Source organism: Solanum lycopersicum, chromosome 7 (assembly GCF_036512215.1).
Source record: "Solanum lycopersicum chromosome 7, SLM_r2.1".
In the NCBI taxonomy this organism is placed as follows: Eukaryota; Viridiplantae; Streptophyta; class Magnoliopsida; order Solanales; family Solanaceae; genus Solanum; species Solanum lycopersicum.
In genome coordinates this window covers 32,730,274-32,750,914 of record NC_090806.1, presented here as the reverse complement: position 1 = coordinate 32,750,914, position 20,641 = coordinate 32,730,274, and the positions used below count along the sequence as shown (strand labels likewise).

Genomic DNA, 20,641 nt, shown 5'->3' with positions numbered 1-20,641 from the left:
GTCTTGTGAAGGTTTGGGGGTGTCGTATGAAGGGTAAAACTTCTAAAAGTACTTTAAATAGGTAAAATAATATTTTAGGGATCAAAACATCTAGTTGAGACCTCCCCCCCACCAAGGACCATCCTAGGGGTCCTTATGAGCGCCTAGCGTTGGCAAAGAGGCTGCCAAGGCAGCGAGGAAACAACCTCTTTTTGGAGGTGCTTGCATGTCGCGGGCCTTACACTCAAAAACCAAAAAGTTTCCTTGTGACGCGGTCTTGTCACAAATCTCTTTGCCTTAAATTAAATTCCAAAAACAAGATTTGGTAGTGCCTCCGCGACGCGCAACCATGTCCCAGATTTTGTCGCGTCGTTTAAAAGTCAAGTTTGACTTTAGGAAAAGGCCCAACTAAGTGAGGGGTGTTTTGGGTATTTTAGGGATGTGTGTATATTTATTTTAAGTAATTTTACATCACTTTTATCCACCCAAATCAAATCTCCAAATTGAAATCCTAATTACTCTCATTTCTCTCTCTACCCAACCTCCATTGAAGAGCATTGAAGCTTGAATAAGAAGACCAATTCTCGAAGTTTTATACTCAAATTCATGGCTAAAGTTTTCATTATGGTATGAATTTTTTCACTCTTGGTATTTCTTTCCCCCAAAAATCAAGGTTTTTCTCTACACATGGGTCTTCTTTTAAAATCTAAATTGTGGATTAATTATGATAAATTAGGATTACTAAGGGTTGTGTAAGTGTATATTGATGGATAATTGTTATTTTTTAGTTGAAATTCCATTGGACCCATGATCTTCCCCATATTCCATAAATCTTGGAACCTGTTTTGTGAATTGCTTGAATGTGATGAGTATATCAATTGTTATATTGGTGTTCATTGTATTATTACTTCATGGACTGCCTTATATCATGTATTGTTTGGGTTTTAATCTAATTCTTTAAGTACCCATGATTTTTCCTCTTCTCTTAACTCTAACTCTTGAATTATGTTGATTCATGATTAGAGGAGATGTAATTGAGTATGTTCTTGTATAATTGACTATCATACGATGATGATAATTGATTTGATAGGTTATTGGTTTGGGATGAAGTCTTGAATGGGTTTCATGGAGGCCATTCGAAAGACATTCAAAGTCATGAACTTGTTGTGGTATAGTTGACTATCTTTGGTAATGTTTGTTAATTGAAGTATGAATAATGAAGTTATGAGTGGATGATCATGCTATGACTATGATGGTTGTGAGATGATGATAGTTGAGGGGTTAAAGGTAATTCCTATGTGCATCTTAGGATTATACTATGATGTAATGTTCTCACATGATGTTGGGTTGTGATGAAAGAACTTTCTCATCCTAAAACAATTAGTTATGAACTTGTTATATGAGGGGTTAAACTCCTATGACCTATATTGTGAATTAATGTTAACGAAGACTTCAAGATACTTCAAAAAGGGAATTGTTGACATTCAATTTTGGCCTAACATTTTCAAAATTCGTAACTTTTAAACTTTATTTATTTAATAGTTCAAAATGGATTTTTACATTTAATTATGAATAAGTTTATCGATAACTATCTTTATTTATTAAAATTTAGGATTTTCTATCAGTTAATTATAAAATTGCATTTCCACATGTCATCAATTACGTTCAATACTTTTTTAATATTTATTTTATTTGTTACATTTGTTAATATATATTTTGAAATTTTATATAATATAGAAACTTATTGAAATATGCATAAGATTTTATACACAAATATTTCATCGACTAACAATTTTTGGACCTCAATCTTGAGTCAATGGCCTAGGCCCATTGTATAACAATTTCTATTTAGGATTTTATTAAGTCAAAAATAGCGTGTTGAATTTATTTTAGGATATTTTCAAATTTTTATCCACAAAATAATTTCACCAGTCAAAAAAATTTAGACTGCCACCACCCCGAAATCCGGCAACCCAAAACCCCATCATTTTCTCCTTTTTTTTTTCCGACAAAATCCAACCGGAATCAACTCCAAAACCCTCATAAACGACCTCCCAAACCAACCAGCAGCTCATCACAAACAAACTCCGTCATTGTCTCTCCGTTTCCCTCCAAACAACAACCAAATAACAACCAAACAGCCACCAGAATACAACCCAATCCAGCCAAACACACTCCGAAATCATCAGGAAAATAGAACTAAAAACCCACCAGATCTCCTCTTAAATCACCACCTCTGCTCACCCTTTAAGCTTTACTCGAGTTATTCCATTAATGGTGAACTCCGAGCTCCCATCGTCCCATTTTCCCCTCTCACCCGCTACAAACAATGGCAACCCTCAATTCCATGCGAATCAGAACCACCACCATTTCCGACGAACGGAGAAACGACAACAACCACCTCTAAAACCCAATGTTTTCGTATTCGATGCAACCAGTAGCTCCGGCGAGGAGCTCAAAGCTCCGATGTACCGGAGCTAAATAACACTAGACCTCTTTCCCTCTTCCCCTTAACGTTTTTTTGACAGGTGAACTACAATCAGCGAGTTTGTGAACAAACAACGGCAACAACTAGAAGTTCTAAGGATCAACGACAACCAGCTACAAGCTCCAGCGAAGAATAAAAATGACCACATCCAGTCCTAATACTCCATTGAAGTGAGATTTCACCGGAAAGATTAGACTTCGGCCAAACATCATTTAAAATGGGTAAGCCTTTTTCTTTTCTCTTCATTGCCTCTTTCGGACTTGTTTTCTAGTTAATTCTCCGTTGAAGGAGTTATCTGCACTTTATTTTTTTGTTATTGATATCTATTTGACCACTTATTGTCATAGGTGTTGTCATATAATTTTTCTAGATTTTTTTTATCCTCTTATTTGCTATTATTTAAATATATTTCTCATAACAACCTGTTGAAAAAGTAAATTTCAAGCTACTGTTCCAATATTCTATTATTTTTGTTGTTGCTTGTTTTTGCCTATTGGTTATTTTGTTATAGTCAATTACTTATTTATAGTTACTAATTTTAAGTTATTTTTTTTATTATTATTTTAACTTTTTCTAGTAATCTTTTAATGAGTATTTATATAAAGTTTGTATAGTTTTCTTCGTTGATTGCTTTGGAATATAATTTTTACAATCTTATTTATTATTTATTTTGATTTGTTACTTTTGCCAAGATCCTTAATTGTTATTCATCTTCTCTATCGTGTTTTAATTGATTTAATAGGTGGTTGGCTTTATTTATTAATTGATGCTTCATTCTTTTTGTTTTTATTTAGTTGTTGTTGATAATTTATTTTTTTATTTATTTGGCTTATGTTTTCTAAAATGCTTCAATAAGTTCTATTAATATTAGTTTAAAATCCAGTTATGTTGTTATATTTGGTTATTATTATTGTTTTGCTGTTTGTCATCAGTTAATTATTTACGTATTATTTATTTCATTATTGTTAAGTTATTATAATTCTGTTTGAGAAATAAATTAAATATGGTTAATGAGAAAATTATTATGTCGGTTTTGATGGCCTCCTCAATGATTAAAAGACGAAAATTTATTTTAAGTTCATTTATTTTGTTTGTTAAAATGGACGATGAAGAAATTATCGTCGATTTCTAAGGTTCCCCATGTTAATAAGACGGGTTTTTATTTTTAAGTTATTATGTGAGTTATTCATTTTCTATTTATATTTATTTAGTACTAACTCTTTTACTAAGTGCCTTTAGAGGTACATCGAGTTGCTTTCCATAGAAGCTATTCGAATTGTAATTTTATTTATTATTTTGTATATTATTGGCGGTAGGAAAACTTAGGCCGTTTTTATTATATTTTTATTTTATTATTTGTGTATATTGCATGCCTATTATACTTGTTTATAGTTTTATTTTCTCTATTTGAAAAAAAGAATTCAATCGGGATCCACAATTGTGTATTTTGAAGGGCGTCAAACATCTTTTCTTCGGAATAACTTGAACCCTTAGCTATAATCTAATGGTTTTGTAGATCACTTAACTGGTTTCCTAGTTTTTTTTCAAAAAATAGGTGGAGACTCTTTTAAAATTCACTTATCCCTTAAATTCTTTAAATTTAAGCTTATTGACATTTTTTCTAGTCACCACGACGTTTCGCCCTATTTTAATAAGATAGGGGATGTAAATAGAATAATGACTCTACTAGCGACTGTAATAATTCTAACCTTAAAATTAACTTGTTTGGCCATGTGTTTAGTTGTTCATTCGTCTTATTTAATGTATTATGAATGTTGCATCTCATGGCATTGACTATGCCAAACGGCAAATAGATTGCATTAGAAAAAAAGGCGGTTACGTGACTTACCACGACTGTCCTTCAGAAAAAACACAAGTCTAAATCTTTGGAAGTGATAAAAGAATAGTTGGCTTGTGGTCACCCAATGTCGCTAATTAGTCTTCACCCCGTTATTTGTTCGACTCGCGTAACCGTTTATTTCTAAACAAATTCTAGTCAACCTAGAGTAAAGCAAAATCAAATCCAAATCTAAGAATTAGCATAAGATGACTCAACACCCAAGGCATGTTTGGCCCATTAGAAATACTACCTTAGTCCAAAATGGCCCATGGCCTAAACAGACAATCATATTTGTTTGTTAAACTTTAAAGGATGAATACGTCATCTAAAATGTCATTGTGCCTTGGGGTTAGGAGTAGATTATGGCTTATTCTAGTCGAAGAAAGAGATTTATAAATTACTAGTCCATCCAAAGGCATCGGCATTGAGAGATAAGAAGTCAAGATTGAAGGACCTTATATGGAAACTTAGTTTAAGATTATACCCCTACGTGAGATTAATTATTTGTAAACTATTTTCCTACTATGTATCCCCATTCGGTTTACTTATAAAGTTTGTATAAAATTTGGTTTTTGGAGCAATGGAATGTATCAAATGATGTACACATCATTCAAATCGGTAGGCCTATCCTTGGCACAAAAATGTCACATATTTGTTTAGGTTGTGCAGTATTTGCTAAAGTGTTAAAACTGTTTGTGTTATTATGTTGCTATATTTGGAGATATTCTAGTTTACTTTTCTTCAAATCATTTTTAGAACCTCTAAGCACAAATATCAAGTTATTATCAAACGTGCGTCCAAATATAATTCGAGTCTTTAGTTTCCTAACAAAATTTGAACTTCATTTTCAAATCCTTACTCTCCCATCTCACAAAAAGGTGGATTTTTCCTTTCATGTCAAAAAGAAGTGTTGAACTACGTAGGACATGAATTTTCCCTCTTAAGATACGTAGGCAGCCTTTCAAGGCTCGGTCTCCATTTTTTGAGAAATTTTAGCTCTACCAAAGAAATTAGAGTTACATATTTGATTCACTAATTTTAAAGTCAAGTAGATAAATTCCTGTTTATTTAAACATGTCTCAATATTGGTGGGTCAATTTATCACTGAATAAAGCAACCCGTGTGTGTTTACAACTATGTGTGATATCTTGTACTATTTATCACCTTTAGACATTAACACATTTGTCTTTTGTTGTAACGACCTGTTTAGTCGTTTTGAGCAACAGATTTTATTTCTGGAAAAACAGGCTGAGACGACGGAACCCACGACGAACCGTCATGGGCACGACGGACCATCGAGGGGGTCTCGTTCCAAAACACTTAGAATTCTGAAATTTGGGTACTGAAATCGACTCTCTGAACTTCGTAATGGAATGGCAGGACGGACCGTCGTGGGCACGACGGACCGTCACACATCTTCCTCAGAGATTTAGTCTCTGAACTCTGCGACGACCCAGCAGGACGGACCGTCGCAGGCACGACGGTCTGTCACAGGCTGCGTAATCCCTGGCTGAGTCGGATTTCTTTAATGTTTTAAGGGACGTTTTTGACTATTCCTGCTTTAATTATAAAGTTAGTGGGTTAATGTTAATAAGTCTAAATTACTTGGGGGTTAAAAGAGATAATCTTGAATTAATTAATGGGTTAATTCACCATCTTTTATACTTAATTATATGCTAATTAGGGTAAAAGAAAGAGGGTTTGAATAAGAAAAAGAAAAGAACAGAAAAAGAGGGAGAAACGATCGAGAAGAGGAAAACACAAAGCTTTGGGGAATTTGCTTGCTTGATCACTAATCTTCGGTGGAGGTAGGTTATGATTTTTATACTATTCGTAGTAAACTCTTAATAGCGAATGATATGTATGGGTAGTATTGTAAACCCTTCTATATGCTTAATTGTATGCTTGCATGAATGTGATTATGTAATTGTGATAAAATAAACATGATGAGGCTATTGAATCCTAAATCTTGAGAAACCCTAATCTACTTTGTTAATGATGATGCCTTAGTGTAAAAGAAGGCTGGATGAATGAAAGTAGTGAGATTAGGGGATCGGGTGTCACGTTTCGGTACCAGGATAGTATGTGAGGATCGGAGTGTCACGTTCCGACACCAGGATAGTATATGGATCGGGTGCCACGTTCCGGTACCAGGATAGAATATGGATCGGGTGTCACATTTCGACACCAGAATAGAATGAGGATCGGAGTGTCACGTTCCGACACCAGGATAGTATATGGATCGGGTGCCACGTTTCGGTACCAGGATAGAATATGGATCGGGTGTCAGGTTCCGACACCAGGATAGAATGAGGATCGGAGTGTTACGTTCCGACACCAGGATAGTATATGAGGAGTGGAGTGTCACGTACCGACACGAGAGGAATAAAAAATAATGAATCTTGAAAGACGTTAATATACTCAATCTAATGAACCTAATTCCCAAATGAGTATGATGAGGAGGCGTGAGTCCTCATTGATGTGCTTGGTGTTGTAACCAAGGGTTATGGTAATTGTAAATGCTGCATGCTAAGGATATTAGTTGATTTTATGATGTTATCTGATATATACTGTTTTCTATTTTGAGTTGGCCGATGATACCTACTCAGTACTTGTGTTTGTACTGACCCCTACTTGTATTTGTTTTCTTTGTAAATTGTGGAGTGCAGCAAACGTACCGTCGTCTTCAACTCAACCGCAACTCTAGCCAGTCTTCATTACTCCGGATATCAGGGTGAGCTAATGCTTCTAGCTTGGACTGGATCCTCCCCTTCATGTCTTGATGCCTTGAAGTTCCGGCATGGACTAGTTGTTTATGTATTTTAGCTTCTTAGCTACTCTTAGATTTAGTAATTTGAAGTAGATGTTCTTGTGATGATGACTTCCAGATTTTGGGGATAATAATAGTTGTTGAGTTTTTAGAAGTTATTGAATTGGTTTTTATTAATGAGTTTAAGTCTTCCGCATTACTTTCTGTTGATATTATATTGAAATGTTAAGGTTTAGATTGGTTGGTTCGCTCACATAGGAGGGTAAGTGTGGGTGCCAGTCGTGACCCAATTTGGATCGTGACATTTGTTTTTTTCGTTTGTCAGGTATTTAGAATCGATCTGTGTTGATAGGTTTGCTGATCATTCTTATTTCACAAGATCTAAGGTCTCCAAAGATTTCTTCCCATATTAAAGTTAGCAAAAAGAATAGGCAGTAATGAGTGATAACATGATAAGATTGTCCCGAATGATGTTATTGTGGCTCAACCCACCGCTGCTGATCAAAATGAATTGATTATGTAGTTAATGCAACAGATTGCCAAAATGAGGGTCGAAGTGCAAAGAATGCAAGATTTGTCTAATCCAGTTTCTTCCTTCAACCCTCGAAGAGATGGAAGACCTCCACTCCACTTTCCTCCTCCAAGCAGCGCTGAACAGGTTCAGAACCTACCTTCTAACCCCGTTCAAAATCCTCCAACCATTGACTTAAGTACTCCCAATCCCCATCACGCCACCACCTCCTCCTCAAAATACCAACTTTCAAACCTTCCATCTTCCTCAAAACCAAAATACGAACAATGTTCAGACATTTCCCCACCTTCACATTACCAAATACCCATCCATATTATCAAGCTCCATCAGTTAATTGTTCAAATATCCAACCAAGTTACAAATATCCACCACCATACTACCAAAGTACCCTTCCTAGCTACCGAGCTCCGTAATATTCAAATTTTCAAACCCAAGTGCCAACTCACCAAAATCTTCCAAACTACCGTCAAGTACCTTCACACTTTCCTCCTCGTCTAAATCTTGAGAAGATACCTTCTAAAGTCTTTACTCCTTTGGTTGAGAGTCGAACACAACTTTTTGAGAGATTGAAATCAGCTGGACTGATACAGACAATTGATCCAAAAATCATCAATGTCAACTCTAAGTTTTATAGATCCGATCTTCATTCTGCTTACCATTCAGGAGGCGCTGGACATAATACTGAGGATTGCATCAACTTGAAACATAAAATTCAAGACCTAATAGATCAAAAAGTCATCACTCTTCACACTGTCACTCCTAATGTCAATAGTAACCTCATGCCTAATCATGGAGGGGTGACCAGTAATGTGATTAAAGTTGAAGAAGATTTGTACGTCGAGAAAGTTATAATCTCAGACAACCTCGAAAAGCTTGAGAAAGTTGTATCCGCTCCAACCATAGAAGAGAATTATGAATTTGGGATCAAAGTACCTCATCAAGCTTTTGATATAGTACCGAAGGAGGGTCAGAACAAGCAGAATATTGATCATGCTTTTCAAAAATCATTGCCTCACTAATATCAATCTTTTCCAATGCAAATTGGTGTAGGGAAGGAATCAAAAAATTGATCAAAGAAGGTGAAATTGTGCTTGAAAAAGATGATTGACACACCAGTCATACTAGACAGCGAGTCAAAGGAGCAAATGCTCAACTGGACATCCAGTTCGCTCTTGATTCCTAGCTCGTCTTGGTAGACATTGACAATTTTATATGTTATTTTCAAAATTGGTGGTGTTTCAATGAGGCTCGAGACCCTCCTTTACTCTATTTTCGCCACACTATGTTTTAAATTCCTTCTAATATTTTGAAAAAAAAAGAGAAAGGAAAATGACTTATTGACAAAGTTCTTATTTTCTCATTTCAAATGAAAACCTCCTTTATTGAAAATTTGGTTTCCTTGATTTATATTTGCTATCTAACGGTATCTCCCTATGATTTCAGTGAAAATATTTTTAAATCTATCAATATCATGTCATATCACAAGTTGAATGAACGAAATGGGGTAGATGCAGACGAGTTTGAGGACTACAGTAAGAAGATCATTGTACCCAAACAGTGGTTGATGAATTCAGACAGTTCAAAAGTCACAAAGAGTCGAATTCAGAAGAGATTGGAATAATGAATCAAGAAAATGATGAATGCATCAAAGAAATTAAATTGGTGCCTATCTGACAATAGCACACGAGAGAGATCTCATCGGTTCGCTTAGCAATCACATCAATACATTTATTTGATGATATTATAAGGTTGAGCATGAACATTAGGTCTCACAAGTCATCAATTTACTCAAATGTTGTCGAAAGACATCATGTTGGAAAGCTTGATTTCTATCATTTCCTTGTAATCTCTTTTATTCATTTGTAATAGTTAAGCTTAGAATTTATCCATTTGTAATGAACTACGTCTAACCTGAATTCTCAAGAATGAGATACGTAGGTGGCCTATGTTGGCCTCGGTCACCCCTTTTATCCCTCTTAATGTTTCTTTGTTTATGAATTATGTTGACCTGAATTCTCAAGAATGAGATAGATCCTCGAGATGGGAAACTATGTTTATCCTGATTCTTATCTCAACGGGATACGTATGCGCCACAAGGGTTCGGTCATATCTTGTGTAAGATCTCTAATTTTTTCTTTATAATAGAAAATTGGGACAGAATGGTTGAGAGGGACAAAGAAATTCTCAAGAAGAAGATCCCACTGGAATTCGCAACTGGGACAAATCTTTAGGAAACTCTCACAAATAATGTAATTTTCTCACAAACAGTTAAAGATAAACCATGATAGTTAACTGGACAGAAATTTTGAGGATGACCTCAAAATTTTGACAGAGTTCATCGACAATTTAGAGCAATGTTGAATGCTTCCTCAAAAAGTAATCAGATAGACCTTGAGACATCAACCTCAAAGACGTTTAGTAAGCTTGATGTGACATGACACTTGACCGTGACCTTTTCCAAATATTTGCTTTTTGAAAATCTATTTTCTTTAAAAACTTTTCCCCTGTTTCAATTATGTTTACATAAAAATATTTTGTCTTATCCATCAAGAGGCGACAGATTGGAGAAATCAATTGGAGATAGGAAGACAAGGAGCAGAAAACCAAAGAGATCGACACATAACAGTTTATTTCTAAATAAACAATTTTTCTATGGATGCACGTTTATAAGTTTATCTCAAAATCAACATATTCCTCCATTCAATTAATGAGGGGGAGTCAAAAGAGCGAAGAGCTCTCCAAAATTGACAATTAATCTGTGGATGCAGGAAATATTTTATGTTGCGTATATCAAGGATTTGAGAATATAAATAACATTATCCCATTCTATTCCTAACAAGGCGAGGTCCATAATGCATGTGCGACTCTGTTAAGATATGGAACAGATGAAAATCCAGATGAACGACATTTTACTGTTTTCTATCAACTAAAGATACCCGGAGGGCGTTATCTACACCATATTATCATACATGATAATATTACTATTTAGAGTGTTATTTATATCGTATTTTTGAATGAGATCATACCACTACTCTGAGGGTCATTTTTATTTGTATTGTCGATTGAGACGATACTGTCACTCAGAAGATACCTACAAGATCACCTATGTTGCTCGGTGATGCATCATCTTCACTCGGTATCGATAGACATCATCCTATCAATAAGTCATGTTCATCCTACCAATGAATCTTTATCATCACCATTATCACCTTAGCGATGGATTGTCATCATCATCTCAGTCGTCAACCTACCGAAGGATATTTATTATCATCATAATCCTAACAATGGATCAACATTGTCCAAATAATGGATCATTATCATCATCCTATCGATGGATCAATATCATCCCACCGACGGATATTCATTAGCATTATCCTACCAATGGATCATTATCATTATTCTATCAATGAATCAATATCATCCTATCGATGGATTTTCATTATCATTATCCTACTAATGGATCAACATTATCTTAGCAATGGATCATCAACATCATTCTATCAATGGATCAATATCTTCCCATCGACGGATCTTTATTGTCATTATCCTGCCAATGGATCAAAATTATCCTATTAATTGATCATTATCATTATCCTACCAATGGATCAACATTATCATATCCATGGATCATTATCATTATCCTACCAATGTATCATCATCATCATCATATCAATGGAGCAACATCATTATCCTATCATTATCGTCATCCTATCAATGAAGATTCATTATCCTATCGATAAAGTATCAAAATTATCATCCTATGGATAGAGCAACATCGTCATCCTATTAATGGAGTATCATTATCCCATCGATGGAGTAGAGTCATCATCCTATCATTATAATCATCAACTTATCAATGGAACATCAACATGATGATCCTATCGATGGAGCATCGTCATAATCCTATGAATGAAGTAGCATTATTCTATCGATGGAGTAGCATCATCATCCAATCATTATCGTCATCATCCTATCAATGGAGCATCAACATAATGATCCTATCGATAGAGCATCATCATCATCTTATCAATGGAGTAGCATTATGCACATACACACGCACGCACCCACGCACGCGGGCACCCACTCACGCACGCAGACACACATGCGCGCGCACACATACCCACACAAACAATCTATTCTTATCTTCTCATATATATTTCCAGCTTGACCAACTTCAAACAATCTAATAGGATATATGCATCTTCTCCCATAAAGAGCTTCATAAGGAGCCATTTTGGATGCTAGAGTGATAACTAGTGTTGTAAGCTAATTTAATAAGAGGTAGGTGATCATCCCAATTACCTTTGAAATCAATCACACAAGCCCTCAATATATCCTTTAAGGTCTGAATAGTGCGCTCTGCTTGACCATTTGACTGAGGATGAAAGACAGTACTTAAGTTCACCTTTGAACCCAAGCCTTTTTAGAATGACTTCAAAAACTGTACAGTAAATTGCACACCTCTGTCTAAAATGATCGAAACTAGCACCCTATGAAGTCTAACCACCTCTTAAATTTACAACTTGACATAGTCCTCTGCTGAATGGGTAGTCTTTGCCGGCAAAAAGTGGGTTGATTTTATCGTTCTATCGACAATCACCCAAATCGAATCATGCTGCCTACGAGACCTTAGTAAACCTGTGATGAAGTCCATATTAATCATCTCCAACTTCCATTTTGTAATATCTATATTTTGAGCCAAACCACAGAGCCTTTGGTGCTCTACTTTAACTTGTTGGTAATTCTGACACATAGCAACAAACTTTGCAATGCGTTTCTTCATACAACTCCACCAATACACTTTTTCAAATCACGATTTGTCTTTGTGGAACCCAGATGAATGGAATAATTGGATCTATGAGCTTCCTCCATGATCCTATCTCGGAGTTCATCCACCCTTGGTATACACAACCTACCGTGATACCTCAATACACCATCTCCCATTGTTCAAAAGCCAATACTTTTTGCTTATGAACATTTGCCTTCGATTCAAGCAAAATAGGGTCTTGGTTTTGCTTATCTTTCACTTATAACACTAATGATTATCCATCACCACTACTCCTCCTTTTGTGGAATTCATTAGGCGAACTCCTAAGCGTACAAGTGTGCACATCATTTGTTAGTTCTTTCTTATCGTCCTCAAAATAGGAAGTACTACCCATAGATGACCTGCTCAAGGAATCATCAACAACATTAGCCTTACGTGGGTGATAAAGAATATTCATATCATAATCCTTGAGTAATTCTAACCACCCCATTTGTTTAATATTAATCTCCTTCTGAGTAAACACATACTGAAGACACTTGTGATCAGTGAACACATTCACATGAACACATAAAGACAATGACACCATATTTTCAAGGCAAATACTATGATAGGAAACTCTAGATCATGGGTTGGGTAGTTCTTCTCATGAACTTTCAACTTTCTGGAGGCATAAGCTATACCCTTGCTAGAACATACAACTCAAACCAACTCTAGACGCATCACAATATATGACAAAACCTTGAGTACCTTCTGGTAAGGTCAACACTGGCAGTAGTCAACCCCTTTTTCAATTCCTTAAAGCTTTTCTCACAAGCTTCAGGCCATTAAAACTTCACTGTTTTCTGAGTCAACTTGGTCTAACAGGATGAAATACACGAGAACTCTCTATGAACCATATATAATAGCTAACCAAACCCAAGAAACTCCCAATATGATTTGGAGATGTGGGTCTAGGCCAATTCTACACTACCTCTATTTTTTGACTATCAACTTTAATTCCCTCTAGAGAATGCCACATACCCAAGCCAAAACTCACACTTAGAGAACTTGATATACAACTCTTTATCATTTAGAGTCAAGAGAACTGTTATGATATAGCTACCATGATCTTCCTCATTCCTCAAATAAATTAGTATGTCATCAATAAACACAATAACTAACATATTGAAATAATGCTTGAATACTTTATTTATAAGATCCATGAATAATGCAGACCCATTGGTCAAACCAAAGGACATAACAAGGAACTCATAGTGATCATAATAGGTCTTGAAAGTTATATTTATAATGTCACATTCCCATATTCTTAAATAATGATTACCTGGTATGAGATCTATCTTAGAGAAATAATTAGCACCCTAAAGCTTGATCGAAAAGATCATCAATTCTCGGGAGAGGATACTTATTCTTGATGGTAACCTTGTTCAAGTGATGGTAATATATAAACATGCTTAAAGAACCATTCTCCTTCCTAAAAAAACAAGACAAGCGCGCCCCTAGTTGAGACACTTGGTGGAATAAAACCCTTACAAGAAGATCTTTCAATTGTTCTTTAATCTCAACTCTACTAGTGTCGTTCTGTATGGAGGAATAGATATAGGACAAGTATCTAGAAGAATGTCTATACCGAAGTCTATTTTTCTCTCAAGAAGAACTCCACGAAGATCTCCTAGACTTTTGGAAATTCTTTTACTACTGAAACTAGCTGAATATGAGGTATCTCAAAACTAGAGTCGTTAACACGGACTAAGTAATAGACACACCCCTTAAAAACTAACTTTCTTGACTTAAGGTACTAAGTAAAATGACCCTTAGGCACTACTGAACTACTTTTCCACTCTAAGATTGACACATTTAGAAACTTCAACATTGACAACTCAAGTTTTACAATCAACCGAGGCATAACATATATGAAACTAGTTCATACCAAGGATGACATCAAAATCTACCATGTCTAACTCAATTAAATAAACCATGATACTCTTGTGATAGACGAAAATGGGACAATCAGAATAAAATATATAATTAGTTGACATACCTTTAGAATAAATACAAATTAGAAAAAAATGTCAATTCAGAAACAATGCAACATAATTTTTGAATGAATACAACTATTAATTGTAAAAATACATACTGACTAAAACAATATCAAAATTCAATATATATTTCCAAATTTATGAATACAAAAAATAATAAAACTATGAAATATAAAAATAAATACTAAGTGTGGTACATTGACATAACTATAAAAAAACAGAATACAAAATAAATTAAAATATATGAAATACAATTTCAAATCTATAGATACAAAATACAATAAAAATAAAAAAATAAAAAAATACATACTGACTAAAACAACAACAAAATTCAATATACACTTCCAAATCTATGAATACAAAAAACATTAAAACTATGAAATACACACAATCAAACTCATATATGTTACATTGACATAACTAACACACACACAAAAAATAGAACACAAAATACAATAAATATAAGAAATTCAAAAAAAAAAATACTAACTATAACCTAATAAAAATTCCATATACACTTCCAAACGCATTGTAACATGATTTTTTTAATCTTAAAAATTACTAAACAAATTAAACTGAATATGCAAGACACAGAACATGCAAAAAAAAACCTCTTCTCCAACAATTGATCTTCTTCAACTTCATGGTTATGAATTTGTGTGGGATTTTGCACATCGACGGATTCAAACATTTTTTCCTGTCGTATATACTCCTTAGATTTAGAAGCGGAACCTACATTGTTGTTTAATTCTTGAGTGAAAAAATTAAATGATGAAAAATCGAAAGAACTTCGATTATTTTGTCCAATACCTCTGGTAACTCTCTTGAAAACATATATTGAAGAGAGAATTATGTAGTCTCAAACCGTAAAACATGTTTTAAGAACAACAACAAAACAATTTTTTTTTTAAAAAACACTAAAATCAATGAGTAAATAAATAATGAATTTGAAAAAATAATACTCAAATCAATATTAATCTTCAAATCAAATCTTGCAACGAAATTAAATAAGAATAATAGAAAATATTAATATATTGAATTGAACAAAAAAAATATGTGGAATTGATTTGCAAGAATGTAAGAGAGAGAAATTGAAAAGAAGAGTAGGAAAACAAAGAAAAATCCGGGAATTTGATTAGGAAGAAAGTAAGAGAGAGAAATTGATAAGCTCAAAAAAAGAGAGAGAAAAATTAAAATGATATTAATATCTATCCAATTACATAAATATAGGAAAATATGTAATCTATGAGAGAGAGAAAAAGTGTAAATAATGAGAGAGAAAATATTAATGATATCAGAATAATTATTTATTTTTATAATAATGATATTTTTGACATGTTTACTAATATTATTAAAGTATGAATATTATCACTAAATAAGTTGATTTTTTTGACCAATTAGCTAAATTTCCCTATTTATTATGTCATTTATTAGGTTATTATATGGAGAGAGAATCACGAGAGTAGTCTGAAAAAAAATAAGAAAAAAGATAACTGCAAGTGTTGATCGTGGAGGCATGCCACATCAGCAGCAGTCTCATCATCCACCTTTATATTGATGACAGTGTCGCAATAATAATTCAACCTAGTACGAGAGGAACCGTTGATTCACACAATTGGCCATCACGCTTGGTTAAAAAGCCAGTGGCGCGAAGCTATCGTGTGCTGGATTATGACTGAACGCCTCTAAGTCAGAATCCGGGCTAGAAGCGACGCATGCGCCCGCCGTCCGCTTGCCGACCCGCAGCAGGGGCCTATGGCCCCTAAGGGCACGTGTCGTTGGCTATATTTAACTTTTTAGGAGCCTTCCATCAACTTAATAAATGTTGCACGTTTTCTTTCTTTACATTTCCGTTCCTTCTTTGTAATTCATTGTTCATTTTAGTTTCATTTTTAAAAATTCAGAAATTTAGTAAAATACCTATAGAATTAAAATTATAAATTATGTTAAGATTATATTTTTAAAATTATATATATATATATATATATATATATATATATATATATATATATATATATATATAAAATTTAAATATGAAGTTTTTATTTGAATCTGCAAAGTGCGAGTTGATTCCTAGTGATGTTATAATATCAGGTGATGTTTAAACAACTTTAAAATTGTTAAGAAAAGTATTTAAATGCCCAACAAGTTAAACTGTTAAAATAAATTTTAGTACTTATGTGAGGAGTAATTTGGTATATTATCTTCTAAAATATATCAAAAGTCTAAATGGGTGAAAGCTAAATGAAAAAGAAGTAAATATGAGATGTGAAAAAGTTCATCTAAATAAAAATCGAAAAAATTACATAAATTAATATATTTTAAAAAAATAATTATTGATTTTAGCGATACTTTTTGTTTATTATCATTTATAGCAATATTGTGATAAATTTGTAATATGTATTAAAATTAAATTAAGTATGCAATATATTTGAATTATAATTGTTTTTGAAATTTATTATGTTTGTCTGGTAAAAAATTGTTACATTGTATTATAAGTCTATTAAAATGTGTAATAAATATATTATCCATCACTAAAACTTGTATTATATGTGAATAATAAATTGTTCTTTGTAATATGTATTAAACTTGTATTATAAATAAATTAAAAATGATCAAATACAAAAAAATGTTATTACTATAAATCATAAATATTTTTTTATTATAATATATTTATATAAGTTTTCTATAAAAATTCAGTAGGATAGGAATGTGAAAGAATCTTTGCAAGAATGTATAGTTAAAATTTTACTCATATGAGTGGGACGGTATGATGATCTAATTAGTTTTATTTGTCATATAATTTATAAGAAATTAGATTTTGTAAGTGAACTTTATTTCTTAATAGATTAACGCATATACTCTTTTGCTTAAACGATTCATATTGTGATTACTTCAAAATTTGATGTGCAAGCAAAATTTACTACGTATGTTAAATGATCTCAATCTAATAGTCAATTTAATTTAAATTGACATTACGTTGTGAAAATAAATTCTTTAACATTTACTATTTATTGAATTAATATTTATAATATTTTTATTTAGTATAATAGTAGAATGATAATTAACTTTAAATTTTGAAGCTTCCTACTTTTAATAATAAAAAATGGTCATATTTGGCCTTGCTTTATCACATTTAAACATTACTCTTAACTTTTTATTTTATGAAAAATACTCATCATTTATTACTTCCTTCTAATATATATTTATAGGAATAGTTTGTTACTATCTCCGAAAAAATCCGAGTCTTAATTTGAATGATAAAATAGAGAAAAAAGAACAATCTTTTAATAGATTGTAATTGTAACAGAATCAAACTAATAATATGTAATTATGAATTTCATTTTTGATAGTCTCTTAGAAAGAAAGGGATAAAAAAGCAGAAGTATAATTTGAATTACGTTTTAAAAATTTTTTATAAAATTTTTATAAAAAAATTTTATGTTGTTGATGCTGATTTTAGAATACATAAAGATTTCTAGCTTCATATAAAGGAGTGCGATATCATATCATTTGTAGGACTACAAGGGAAGGATAAGAGAGTCTAAGAATGACAGAGAGTTATTTAACTATAGACATGTCTCTTTGCGTAATGTAATTGAAAGAACATTTAGTATAAAAAAGTAAATTCAAAATAGTGCGACAAGGCATGAACAACTATGCAATAGGGATGCAGGTGAGAATAGTATGTCACGACCCAAATCGGGCCGCGATTGGCACCCACACTTACCCTCCTATGTGAGCGAACCAACCAATCTAAACTCAACATTTCAATATAATATCAACAGGAAGTAATGCGGAAGACTTAAACTCATTAATAAAAACCAATTCAATAACTTCTAAAAACTCAACAACTATTATTATTCTTCCCAAAATGTGGAAGTCATCATCACAAGAACATCTATCCTCAAATTACTAATCTAAGAGTATCTAAGAAGCTAAAATACATAAAAAGCTAGTCCATGCCGGAACTTCAAGGCATCAAGACATGAAGAGGAAGATCCAGTCCAAGCTAGAAGCATTAGCTCACCCTGAAATTCGGAGTAATGAAGACTGGCTAGAGTTGCGGTTGAGTTGAAGACGACGGCGCGTTTGCTGCACTCCACAAATAACAAAAAAAAGAAAACATACAAGTAGGGGTCAGTACAAAACACGGGTACTGAGTAGATATCATCGGCCAAATCAAAATAGAAAACAATATGCATCAAATAATATCATAAATCAACTACAATACTCAATCTGTAGCAACAACATGTACAAGAATCTTTGATAAATAACGTCAAGTACACTCATGAGGACTCAAGCCTCCATATCATACTCATTTGGGAATTAGGTTCATTAGATTGAGTATATTAACATCTTTCAAGATTCATCACCTTTATTCTTGTGTCGGTACGTGACACTCCGCTCCCCTACTACTATGTGTCGAAACGTGACACTCCGATCCCCTAATTCTACGTGTCAGTTCGTGACACCCGATCCCCTAATTCTACGTGTCGGTTCGTGACATCCTATCCCCTAATTCTACGTGTCGGTTCGTGACACCCGATCCCCTAATTCTACGTGTCGGTTCGTGACATCCTATCCCCTAATTCTACGTGTCGGTTCGTGACACCCGATCCCCTAATTCTACGTGTCAGTTCGTGACACCCAATCCCCTAATTCTACGTGTCGGTTCGTGACACCCGATCCCCTAATCTCATTCTTTAATTCATCAAGCCTTCTTTTATACCAAGACATCATCAATCTCATTACTTTAGTTCATCAAACCTTCTTTTATACCAAGGCATCATCAATAACAAGAAGGTTTCAAGATTTGGGATTCAATAGCTTCATCATGCTTATTTCATCACAATTATATAATCACATTCATGCAAGCATACAATTAAGCATATAGAAGACTTTACAATACAACCCAACACATATCATTCGCTATTAAGAGTTAACTATCAAATAGCATAAACCATAACCTACCTCCACCGAAGATTAGTGATCAAGCAAGCAAATTCCCCAAAGCTTTGTGTTTTCCTCTTCTCGTTCGATCCTCTCTCTCTCTTTGTTCTTTCTATTTTCTTTATTCAAACCCTCTTTCTTTTACCCTAATTAGCATATAATTAAGAATAAAAGATGGCAATAATAACCCACTAATTTACTCAAGGTTACCTTTTTTAACCCCCAAGTAATTAGACTTATTAACATTAACCCACTAACTTTATAATTAAAGCCGGAATAGTCCAAAACGCCCCTTAAATTACTTAACAGAAATCCGACCCAGCCTGGGATTACGCAGCCTGTGACGGGCCATCGTGCCTGCGACGGTCCGTCCTGCTGGGTCGTCACAGAGTTTAGAGACTGAAATTTACTGAAGAATCTGTGACGGTCCGTCCTGCCATTCCGTCACGAAGTTCAGAGAGTCGATTTCAGGACCCATTTTCCAGAATTTCTAAGTGTTTTGAAACGAGACCCCCTCGACGGTCCGTCGTGCCCATGACGGTCCGTCGTGGGATCCGTCGTCTCAGCCAGTTTTCTAGCAATAACATATGTTTCTCAAAACGACTAAACAGGTCGTTACATAGTACTTGCTTGTGCCGTATTATAAAATTTTCTGTGTGAAACCAAAACAGTGATGAAATATTCAATAAACATGAACGTGATGATATGATTACCGATGAAGATGACGAACAACCGACTTAAAGTAACAATATTATTTCGTCTTCTTAGAGCTTATCGGGAAGAGATTGTTCATAGAATGTGGAAAAGTTATATAAATGAATAGTTTGGTACTGCATTTTCCGGAGGTTGTTATAATTATAACCGAATCAATGACAAATTTAAATATGCATTAATGTATTACTCTTGCATATATTACTCTTGCATATATTGTTATTTTTTTAATTATTGATTGTTATCAATTATGTTATGAGATTATTTTTAACAGAACATATTCATTATACAAATTTATAAATCTTTTAAATAGTTCTAGAACTTACGGATACAAATTATTTTTTTAAAATAGTCAAATATTTTTTAGAGAAATGTTATTTTACAAAAATACTAGTAAACTTGGATAGAACACTAGCTAAAAGAGTTTAAATAAGTTAGTAAATTAATTGAGGTAAAAGAATATGTTCCAGAGGATCCACATAGGAAAATTAAAGTGAGCCACGAAAATTTAACACTATACAAATAAATATGATTATTAGAGTATAAGAGCAAATGTAACCCCTA

At 33.5% G+C, this 20,641-nt stretch overlaps 1 long non-coding RNA gene across 1 annotated transcript; it reads left to right on the top strand.

The window, feature by feature from the left end:
- The first annotated feature begins 453 nt into the window (after positions 1–453).
- Positions 454–7,254, top strand: LOC104648234 (uncharacterized). The gene is made up of 3 exons (XR_011210663.1): positions 454–606; positions 1,070–2,688; positions 6,977–7,254. It is a non-coding gene; the product is annotated as an uncharacterized lncRNA (long non-coding RNA).
- The last annotated feature ends 13,387 nt before the right edge of the window (positions 7,255–20,641 follow it).